The sequence below is a fragment of the Nothoprocta perdicaria genome, unplaced genomic scaffold (genome assembly GCF_003342845.1).
Source record: "Nothoprocta perdicaria isolate Ctin4 unplaced genomic scaffold, notPer1 scaffold_72, whole genome shotgun sequence".
Taxonomy (NCBI): Eukaryota; Metazoa; Chordata; class Aves; order Tinamiformes; family Tinamidae; genus Nothoprocta; species Nothoprocta perdicaria.
Genome location: NW_020455999.1, coordinates 2,652,961 through 2,661,579, shown reverse-complemented (window position 1 = coordinate 2,661,579; position 8,619 = coordinate 2,652,961).

Sequence of the window (8,619 nt, the reverse complement as noted above, 5' to 3'; positions counted from 1 at the left end):
TCTAGGTTTGTAAGCAGTTTTGCTCTGGTTTTGACTCTGCAGAGGCTGGTGGCGCTCGGCCTCGCGGGTGCCCACGCACAGAGGCTGGGTGTGCAGGGCGCCGCTCGGACGCCTCGGCTAGCGCGGGCACCCTGCGAGCCACCCGAGCGGGACAGGAGCCGCAGGATGCCCCCCAGCACTGCCTGCGGGCAGAGCAGAGTGTGTCGTGGAGGGCGTCCCGTGAATGAGCAGCACATGTGTGTGTCCCTGCCCAGCTGCGCAGCGGCCGCCCGCGGTGCTCCCGCGCACGCAGCCGGGTGAGCACCRGCCGTGCCGCGGCCCCTGGCGTTGCCCGCAGCGGCACCACCGTTCCAGGTGCCCCCGGCATCACRCCGGCCGCGGCTGTGCCGAGCGGGGGCTGCCCGGCCGTGAGCAGCTCCTGTGGGCAGGAGGCCTCTCAGGCCTCCCTGGGCTCCTGCCCGCCCCGCCGGGCCACCCGAGCGCTGGCGTCCRCGGGGAGGCTCCCACGTCTGCTCTGCCCCGTCAGGTGTGTTGAAAAGATGCGACATTTGAGGAGGCCTGGGGACTGACTCGATGACAAAAGGCTTTGCTCACTACCTACCGCAGCAGGACGACAGAGCCAGGGTTTGGACGGCGTTCAGGAGGGGTGTCCCAAAGGGCAGCCGCCGTCAAACTGGCCTGGGGAAAAGGGGGGCCCGTCACCATCCACACTCTGTAAGGCCTGGGAGGTGTCGTGCTTGGGCAGCRGCTTTTCAAATACTGTCTTTTAAGGTTTATCCAAAGAAAATGAATACAGTATGGATGGATACGTTATAAAAGAAGCTTCTCTTGAAAGGCTGGTACAAAAAATGTTAATTGTGACAAATAATCAAAGGGCAGTGAGTAGCGTTTGAAAGCTGGTCGCCCTTTTGATCTGCTTCCTTTGGAATAAAAGCAGCTCGGCATAAAACTGTCGATCTCTTTTATTTGAAGCACCTGTGAAAACCTATAGTCTTGTAGCCAAAAACTATTATCTAAGCAGGCTACTGTTTAGGTAAATGAATGTATGTGTGTATGAGTTGAATAAGCCAATGTATATGAATTGGTTATCCCATATGAAGTTTTTCAGGGGCTTTGAAACGATACTGTGAAAGGACCTGGTGACCTCTGTTGCTTCCATGTAGCGCTGATGCTGTCGGTGTGCACGGCCAGGACTGCAGCTTCATGGCTAGCCCTGAGGATCCCGTTATGCGCGACCTGCTTGGGGCTGCACTGCCAATGCTGTAGCTTTGTCTTTATTTTGTGTGCAGGATTCAGACAGAAAATGTTGTTCTGCCTTATTAATAGGTTCTTTATAGCCTGGCCAGCGACACAAACTTTCTCGCCTTGCCCCGGATTTGTTCCTCTTTCCCRTCCTGGGTGCCCGTGGAGAGGCCCCTTGTGCCCTGCGACCAGCCGGGGCTGCCGTGGGCCTGGCGGAGGGCGGCGCGCGGTGCCCGTGGGCTCGTGCTCTGAGCACCGAGGGCCGGGGTGCCTCTTGCTGTGAGATGCAACCTGTGGCAGCTGGGGTCGGCATACACGGGCAGGCGGTTTTACGTTTTCTTACTGGTCTTCTTCCTTAGAGGCAGGGCTGCAAGGACTGCAGCCCAGGAGCTCCACAGATGAGAAAGGCAGAAGCAAACGGGGCTGGGACTGGAGTCCCCTTTGGAACGAGGAGGTGAGCAGGGCTTTGCAGAGGAAGGAGGCGGCAGCAATCAAACATGCTTCGAGTTTCTTCTTGGAGACTGTTTCCCTCTTCCGCTAGGAACTGGACTGCAACCAACCAACCAAGCTCAAGCAATAACCATCCTGAAATGCAAACAAYGCTGGGAACCCCTAGGAAGGCAGCCCGGGGCACGGGCGGCCGCTGCTGCGTCCCCCGGCTGCGCTGCCGGGGCCGCCCAGCGAGCGTCATTTCATGGAGCACTGAACGGAGCCCACGCGGCCTGCGTTGTCTTGGTGGTTACACTCTGCTCCCAGAAGGGTGGATAATAATGTTATAAATGATTTACTGCCGTACAGGATATGTTATGGGAGGTTTATGGAGATCAAATCGCACAGTGAGCTGGAAAATCCTCGATGGTTGAGGCTGTTCCCGGCTGCTGCTGGCAGTAATATATTAATGGCATGTGAGGGAGTTTACCTTATTCAAGCAATAGAGTAGGCATTATAATTTAATTACTCCATCATTAGACCAGTGTTGTTAGAAAAAAAAAAAACACCCACAAATGAAAAACGACTGAGGGTTTTTTCCTTAGCTGCGTGTAATGAAGGGCTTAGTCCTATCAATAGAAAGTTGCCTTTGCAGCACTGAATATACTGAGAGTGTAATGAGGTTTTTAATTTCCACTCCTAATATCCTGGAACAGATATTTCCTCCCTGGTTTCTTTGTCCCTGAGCTTCACTGTCTTCCTGGCAAAGATTTCCTGGGCCAAAAGGAGAAGCTTCCTATCTCTAACCTTGGAATAAAGAAAAAAATACATCTTGGGAGGAAGAATTGCCAGATTGGGAAGAGAAAAACCCAGGTGGATGTTCAGCTTTATAGATGCAGTACGAGAAACAAGCAGGCAGCAACACACGGGAGCGAAGCGCTGGTTGCTGCGCCGYGGCCCTGCAGGCAGCAGCGTGAGGCTGGGCCCCGCGCAGGGCCGTCCCGCGCTGCAGCGGGTGGTGATGGTCCCGCAGATAGCGGCACGCTTGCCCTTTGATGTATTTAAAGACTCCTTTCATTTGTTTATTTTTGCCGTCAAATTACTTCACTTAGTCCCTTGTGTAAGCCAGATACTGGAGGATATTATTACACTCGGTAAACAAGGAAGTGGAACCCGACACCTGCATGCCGGTAAATGGAGCTGTGCGGYGGTGCCGGGGACGGCCGYGGTTGTGCGGCGCCTTCCCGGGAGCCACCGTGCGCCCACTGGGATGGGTGCCGCGCGCCTGCCGGATCAGTGCCGCGCGCCTGCCGGATCAGTGCCGCGCACCCGCCGGATCAGTGCCGTGCGCCTGCCGGATCAGTGCCGCGCACCCGCCGGATCAGTGCCGCGCACCCGCCGGATCAGTGCCGCGCCCCCGCCRGATCAGTGCCGTGCGCCTGCCGGGATGGGTGCTGCATGCCCGCCAGGATGAGTGCCGCACGCCCACCGGGATGGGTGCCACGTGCCCGCCGGGATGGGTACCGCGCGCCCATGTGTTGCCCCTGCTCCCGTCCGCCTCGGCCCCGGCACAGCTGCTTCGGCGCTCAGTTTTYGCACATGACCCTCCGGCACCTCGGTGACCCTCGCGGCTTGTGTGCAAGAGGTTTATCAGGAGAGCGCTGGGTGTGTTTGCTCGCTGCTTTCACTGTAATTAGCGGCTGGTGGAGTTCTTGGAACAGGGCTGGGAGGGGAGCAGGGAGCTGCTTGGGAAGAGCTTCGAGGCTGCGAGGAGCCAGGTCCTCCGCAGCTTCCTGCTGCCGCCGTCATTCCAGGGACAATTCTCTGCTTCACTAATGACTTCCCAAATATATTTAGTGGCATTTGTGGTTCCAAAATGAGGCCATCTCTAGCCAAAAAGTGACAGAAAAGTCATTCGTGGCCTTGCTGTGGGTGCCAGCAAAGACGCTTGGTGCCCATTTCCGATGGCGAAGGTCCCTGAGCTGCCTGGCAGGGAGAGGCTCCCTGCTGGCATTTTGTGTGTCCTAGGGGCTTTCTCTTTAAATGGCTTGTGGGACTTTAGATTTTGCTTTCTCAAAATGTCCCAGGCTTTTGACTTTTGGGCTAGTTTGTGTAAGCGTGGTACTAGTTTGATGATCTTTGATTGGTAGAAGCAGATTTTTCATCACTCCTAAACATCTGAAGCCCCCGGAGAAAAATAAGTTTGAAAAGCTACATTAAAATACAAGAATTTGAAGGTGTACAAGGGAAAATGACAGCGCTTATCCAGAAGCAAATGCAATGTAACTGTACTTTCTATTAAAGGAAGCCAAGAGTGGCTCCCACAATACTGATTGCAACATGATGGATTTTACCTAATATAGTTCCCAAGTGCTCATGATTTTTCAGTCAGCAGAATCTGTTTCTAAACTCTCTCTGCATTAGGTACTTTTCCAGTTTCCATAGTAACTGGATAATTCTTCATCTTTAACATATCTAGCGGTATCTTTCCTAGGGAAATAYGGCTACATCCGTGTTATAAATGAGCAACCAGAGGGGCAGGGAGGTGAGTGACTTGCTCAGGGTTCTGGGCTTCGTCTGCAGCTGAGCAGGGATCAGGACATTTATCTCTTGTTCCAAGAAAGTGCTGTAGCTGCCAGGCTGTCCTTTTTCCGCAGAGGTGTTTGCTGTGTGAAATCAGCACCAGCTGAAGGTTGTTTCCCAAGTGTTCTTTTTCTCAGACTCGGAAAAAGAAACTTTCAGAAATGAAGAGGCTGGAGTTCCTGACTCGGGCGGCGTCGGGCAGGTACGAAACAAGAAAGCCAAACTCGCAAGTAATTTATTCAGCAGAAGTGCCAGCTGTGCCAGCTAAATAACTCACAATGAATAATTCAACCTGAGCCATCACTGCAGGACCTAGGCAGAAGATTGATTTTGAATATTTYGGCCCTTTTCTTCATAAGAAGTCCTAACCAGAATCCCGGATCCAAGCCCGGTGTGTTCTAACTCTGGATCTGGATTTCACTTTTGGCTTGGCCTGCAATAGCCAAGGCTCAGATCTGGGCTGTGCAGAGCACTTCAGCTTCCTTCTGAAATTCAAAGAAAGTCCAGCAATTCATTRGCATTAAGGATAAGATTCAAAGCCACCCTTCAGAACTGCACCTGTAACCTCAAAACCTTGGGAAAGTAGCAAAGCACATTGGAAGCTGTTGAGGAATCCTGGGTTAGTGCAGCRCACAGAGCAGAGAAAGGGCTGGTGGCCTTTGGAACAACTTCTCACATTAATTTTCTTCCAATGCTGACAGCTTTGATTTATTGCATTAAGACTGGTTACAAAACACACAGACATGAGGGAAGCCAAGAGTTCTGGAAGGCAAAGGAAAATATGGTAAATGGAGTGATGAATAGCACGGGTAGATAGACAAACACTGCTCTGCACTTCTGCTACTCCCAAATATTGTCTTAGAGGGAAGATGGGAGCAGAGGTTTTGCTTGCAGTTTGAGTATTTCTTCTTTCACTTCTAAAAAGCTGAACGTTCTGCTAGCAATCCCACGTGAATGAGGCTTTTCTTTTCCTGCCAGTAAAGAGGGTTTTCCTGTTGCCCAGTTTGTCCAGAAGCCCTGACTGCACTTGCACCCCTTTAGCTCTATCAATTTCATGATGATGAAAGAAGATTCCCTGCAAACCAAAATGAACCAAATTACTGAGAAACAGAACATCGTGGAAGTTCTGTCTTTAATTTCATCAGTGGTTTTAGATGTTTAGAAAGCACAACTTAAATGTGTTAGGAGAAGTCTTAAGAAGTTCAGAAGTGTTGGGAGGTGGAAGCAGAGGCTGCTCTCGGGTGCGGAGCTGATACTTCAGACTTTCCAGCCCAGCTATGTGTGTTCATGTCACTGCAGCTCTTCTCTCAGCCTAAGTTACTGGCGCAGTTTCCTGAAATGTTTCTCATTAGTAAACTTTTTATAACCTTCAAAACTGCAATAACTGTAGAATAAAATGCATCAGGATGCCAGCTGGAGTTGGCACTTGGCGCACAGCTCTCGGAGCTGTTTGCTTAGCTGGATTTGAAGGATGTTCCGGACCAGCTCACAGGACATGTGACTGCATTTTGACCCAGCGCTGGCCCGGCTCCAGCGTGCTGCATTCTTCATGGGAACGCTTTCCACTTGTYGCTTTCATACCTCAGACGCAGCTTCTAACAATTTGTGCGTAAGCCCCAGCCCAGCAGCCACTCGGATTAAAGCAGCAGCGAGTTTCCAGAACAGCTTGTTATGTATTCGGTGCTAAATTAACAGTTTTCCGAGAGCAAGCCCTGCTTTTCCCCTTCCCCACCATTCAGCCTCCAAACTCCCAGTGCCTCTGGTTGCCTCTGCAGTCTCTGCTCCCAGTGCGGCCGTGGGGCCTCTCGCGTGGCAGGGACGGCGCAGGGGCAGCTCGAGGTGCCCGCGGCCGGGGCTGTCTCTGTGCCCAGGAGCTCTCACTTGTCCGAGGGTTGGGGATGCTTGCGGCGTTCCACAAACGGGCGCTTTGCTTTATGTTGCTGTCAAGTGCTGCTGCGTGTGCAGGCCCTTCTCCGTTAGCGCTCCCTGGCAGCCCCTGAGACATGGAGCAGGATCGGAGAGCGGAGCCGCCAGCCTCCCTTATCCCGTTTCCCCAGGAAAGGCTAATCTGTGGCTGTGTGATCGGAGGTCAGCATAGCAGAATTATTTCACCTGACTTGGAGCACTCATACAGTAGGAAATAACAATCTTTTTTCCTGGTCTTCTGATCGTTTTTGAATAATCAGGTCCATTATTTTGAATAAGTGAATTTTCAAGCAAGACTTTTATCTATACATAATTTATATCATTTCCTAGGTGTAGATCTTTTCTCCAAAATGGAAAATGATACACAAAGTCTGAGTTGTTCTTGGATGCTGAATTCCAAATTGTTTAATTAAATTAGACTCCCGATGGGGTCTGCGCCTTCCTGGTTTTTCATCACTTGAAGGGTTTATTACATGTTAGATGATACTATTAAATTCACACACACCACCCCGAAGAGATGCTAGTTAGACTTTRAGGAAACTCAAGAGTAGGAGACCACAAAAGAATCCCCCAAAGCTGTTCCAATTCAGCAGGGCAGTAATTSAAGTTTCCTTTAAAAGACAATGAATGGGAATCGTTTATATACTTTGTAATGAGTACAGTATTCATTTTTSTCCAGTAGCTACTAGAAAGTAGAAAATAAACATATTTTCCCCATCAAATTAGATCCCTTTTTCTATTTAGCAGGCATTGATTTTGCTCCTTCCCTGCGTCGGGGACCAGAGATGAGAGGTTTGAAGCGCTCTGGTTTCCTGCCCAGCCTCGTGTGTGCTGGGGTGACCGCTGCCGCACCGGGAGACTCCGCGGCAGAGGTCAGGCAGAAGACCAAGGAAGAGCATTTTGGCCACGCGGTGCCCCTAAAAGCGAATGCAGAAGGTTTCGATGGGGTATGAGATCTGCACGTTGTTGGTTTCTGTGTAAAACATGTTGAATATAAAAAAACTCAACAGGAGTTTAAATAAACAGAGGCAAGTGAGTCAGCAAGAAGATGTAAAACGGTCGGGAAAGGCAGAGTTTGTTTTCATATGGGGATTACTGTAAACACCAGGAGTGCATGGTAACAATTTGTAGCCCATGTGTTTTGGAATATCATAACTGGTGTCAATAAACACATTAAGGTTTGACTTCAAAGAGCGCTGTGGATGTTTGCAGTGTCAGGAAGACGTTGCGAAATGGGAGTTTTAGATGGGAGCGAGTGCGGGAGCAATCAAAGGCAGCTCCCGTGTGAAGCGAGGGATCTTGCCTAGRTCCCGTTGTTAGAGCTAAGCAGCTGCGATGGTGATTACTGCTCCTCGCCAGCCCTGGCGCGAGCCCCCGTGCGCCGCCCGCCCTGGCCCGGCCGCTGCCCCTTCCGCCTGCTGCGTCTCGCTTCCCAGGCAGTTCKCTGGAGCACGGCCTCCCCTTTGCTCTTATTTCTGCAGCCCCAGGTCAGCCCGGYGCATTTCCATGCGCTATGTCAATATAAATAATGGATTTGTGTTGTATCTCTGCCGGAATTATTTGTGGCACGGGTAAAGCGTTGTCCTTGCGTGCTGACACGATGGCTTGGTAAAGGTTTGTAGCGTCCTTGCAGCCTTTGATGCATTTTAAATACATCCAGGCTCTGCAAACCACTGGTCCAGGCTTTTAGGATGTGGAGAAAATGCTGGTGAGCAGCCACCCTTCCCCGTGACGTGTATGGGGAAATTAATGCCAGTTCCTGAAGTGGCTTRTCAAGGTTGTGGTGGATATGGCAGATCTGGCTGTTTGGAGCAGCCTGAGATTTCCTAAGAACTGAATCAGCCAAAGAAATGCRGTTGCCTGTGGAAAATTGAGAAAGAGTGGAGTGAATTTGGGGTATGACCAAATCTCTGGTGTTGGTGCCCTTTCCATGGGAAACAGAGACTGTCATGTCTGCTCCAGTTTCGTGGAAGGTTTCTCTGGTGAAAATTAGTATTTCAGAGCTTTGCCCTGCATTTGGTGTGCTACTACCGGGCGATCTCTGCACAAAGTTAATTCACACCTGCCCTTGTTAAGGTGATTTATGGCAGAACTGGCGTGTGGGACTAGATGAACATTCCTGTGTCTACACTGAACCTCCGTTTAATAATCACAGTCAATATTCCCTTGTTTTAATACTAAACATCACGTTCCAAACGGAATGCTTTGCTGTAAGCTGCGTGCAGACCATGCTGGATTAAATGGGGCTTGCAGCGTGATGACTATAACTACCTCTTAAATGATTAGGACACCTGTTGACATTAATATAGAAGCATGCATGAAAATAAGTGTGCCACACACTGAAATATATGTACACAAATAATAAGAGGATTAGAGAAATTGCTAAAGTGGATAGAGTGGCATTTAGCATGAGCGTGGCTGGAATCTCAGCAAATGGGA